A 2,673-nucleotide genomic window follows, 5' to 3' on the forward strand; every position below is an offset into this window, starting at 1 on the left:
GTATGCAAGGCGGAGGGCCCCGTGCGAGGAGAGGAGGAGGAGGAGGAGGAAAGTGGAGGGCCCGGTGGAAAAAAGAGAGGCGATCGCAAAACAAAAAAGAGAGAGAGACGAAGCGGCCGGCGAGAGAGGCGACGAAGAGATTTGTTACCCCCAGGATTCCTCCTTACACGCGCGCCACCGAGTCGTACGCGCGCATACCGAAAGAAGATTCTCCTCCACCTCGTACCTCCGCTCTTTCTTTCCCGCTATTTTCCCTTTTTGCCTTTTACTTTTTATTTAGCGCCCCCTCTCGCGCGCATGCTCGTTTTCACTTGTTAAGTCGTTAAGTGGCCGTTACCACTCGCGTGGGGAACCGGTGGCGTGAATGAGCTCCGAGGATATTCTTCTCTTTTCTTTTCTTTCGTCTCTCTTTTTTCTTATTCTTCTTCTTCTTCTTATTCCTCTTTAGGGTAACGCGTTTGGCTTCGTCCTTCCTCTATACGAAGGAATTTCGGCCAAGATTCTGAATTGGACGAAGCGGTAACGTGAATTGTCCAGTATCTCCAGTACTCGTGCGTTATTAATAAGAATATCACTGATACTCGATCCTGTTCTACGCTCCAATCTTGCAATCCCAATTTTCCGTTTAGTACGAAGTATAGTTAGAAAGAGTGAATCGAATCCCATCAATTAGGAGCGCGAGACGAATGCGAAATCCGGATCGGTATCAAAATTTGGCCAATTTAGACCAAGTAGGGCGACATCTCGACAATCGAATTTCTTATCGAACGACGTTCAGGAAACTTCCAATTCCGATTTGCCGAATACAAGATAAGCGACAGATAAATCGGTCGTAACTCTCGATAAGGGGGCCGGTGCATCGTTCAACTATGTTCGCGATGAACTTTATCTTTCGAAGCATGCAGGTTCAAACAGCTGGGTTGCTCGCAAAGAAAGAAAGAAAGAAAGGAAGGAAGAAAGAAAAAGGAGAGGAATGGGAAGAAATGGGAAAGAAAAGAGAGAGAGAAAGAGAAAAAGAAACGATGGTAATTACAAGCGTACATATTGGAGAGGAGTGGAGAGGAGAAAAAGGAAGGCGGATCCGTTTGCAGGTGCAGCCCGGTTTTAACGCAACCACGTTATCGGGCGACGGTATCAGGAAGCGCGGAAACAGAAACGAGAAACTAGAAAGTCTTTGTCCCACGACGGTGATAGGAAGCAGCGGTGACGTTAGAGGTGGGTATAGGTAAGTGGTGCTGGTAGTTGGAAATCCAATGGTGCCGGCGTACGTGTGGGACAGGGGGCAAGAGGAGGGCCCAGGGAATAGGTAGGTACCTTTGATAAGGAGACATTAGCGACCCGTATGTGATACCACGGTGTCTGATAAGCGACACACGACCAGCTACGGTTCTGTCTCTTGTTCGTACGTTCGCTTGTTTTTGACGAAAGTATCCACGAAAGTCTTCCTCTCTCTCTCTTTCTTCCTCTCTCTTTCTCTTTCTCTCTGTCTTACTTTCCTCCCTTTTCGTCTCCAAAAAGCGACCAAAAGACTTGAGAAGAAAGGTTCGATGCAAAGATTGAAGAGAAAAAGTCTTGGATTTGAAATTTGCATTCCGAATACACGATAATAAAGAGAATAAAGAGTGAAAAGACACGCGAGTTAAACGAAATCGAAATTGAAATCATGGCCTGTCATCGGAGGTAAGATCGTGTCGGCCGCGACATTCGTAATTCAAATTCAATAAACGCGGTCGGAAAGGGAGATCCCTTCCCTGTTACGTCAAGAAGAAAAAGTGTTTGGCCGTAATCGGTTGCCGGTTTAAGCAGGTGCGAGAGCGGCTCCCGCAATGGGAATATATATCGTTAACCGTAGACGCTATCGTATCGCTGACCACAACGGTAACGTTCCTCCTATCGCACCCCTATGTTAACTGCGAGTTCTCACCGAGGGTGGTTGACGTCCGTCTTTCGCAGGCTAGAACACGGTCCGATAATTTCTCTAATCTAGTGGAAGGGAGACAATTAAGGCTATACGTAAGGGGAAATCCGTCGGAACGAATCGACTCGAGTACGCACAAGTCGTGGGAAAGAGAAAGAGAGAGATCGAAGAAACTTGTCAAGAAGAATTCGTCAAATGACGATTCTTTCGAATAATCTTATTCTTTATCCGCGATAAATCAATTTGCACGAGCATTAAATCCGAACTTCGATCCCAAAATCTTTCTCGTCCAATACGAATATTCTCGAGTAAATCGATTTACCGATAAGCGAGCGGTCAAACTCCCAAAGGAAGGTCCCAAGGAGAAGCGTTTTACGCTCCTCGTAAACCATACCACGCCTCCGTTTCCCATGATACGCACACGTTCGCACGTCGTTCCACTTCTCGCCGGTATGCGCGCCACTTCCACGCCACGTGACAAGGTATCGTCCTCGTTGGATGTGCACTTAGCCGGGCAGAGACGCGCGCGAACGCGAGCCAGAGCCACCGACACCCACGCATACGCGCCTCGCTCGCCCCCTGTACACGAGGTGGTCCGCGCGGAAACGAACCAGCTATCTGCACCGTGCCATCGAGGCGTTCCTCCTCTCGCCTATAATGCCTAGGTGTCCATTACATCTAGCCAAGCGCGGTGAAATAATAAAACGCGTCGAATGCCGGCGCCCTCGATCGGTCTCGAGTGCGCGCGAGAGAAA

The 2,673-nt window shown here is 48.5% G+C and overlaps 1 protein-coding gene and 1 long non-coding RNA gene across 2 annotated transcripts in view; both read right to left on the reverse strand.

Annotated features, from left to right (window-relative positions):
- The window catches only part of LOC102678577 (zinc finger protein ush), a 181,966-nt gene that overhangs the window by 155,008 nt on the left and 24,285 nt on the right, over window positions 1-2,673 (reverse strand).
- LOC116185391 overlaps window positions 1-2,673 on the reverse strand; it is a 13,263-nt gene that overhangs the window by 7,245 nt on the left and 3,345 nt on the right. The window lies entirely within an intron of this gene.

Source organism: Apis dorsata, unplaced genomic scaffold (genome assembly GCF_000469605.1).
Source record: "Apis dorsata unplaced genomic scaffold, Apis dorsata 1.3 scaffold_169, whole genome shotgun sequence".
NCBI lineage: Eukaryota > Metazoa > Arthropoda > Insecta > Hymenoptera > Apidae > Apis > Apis dorsata.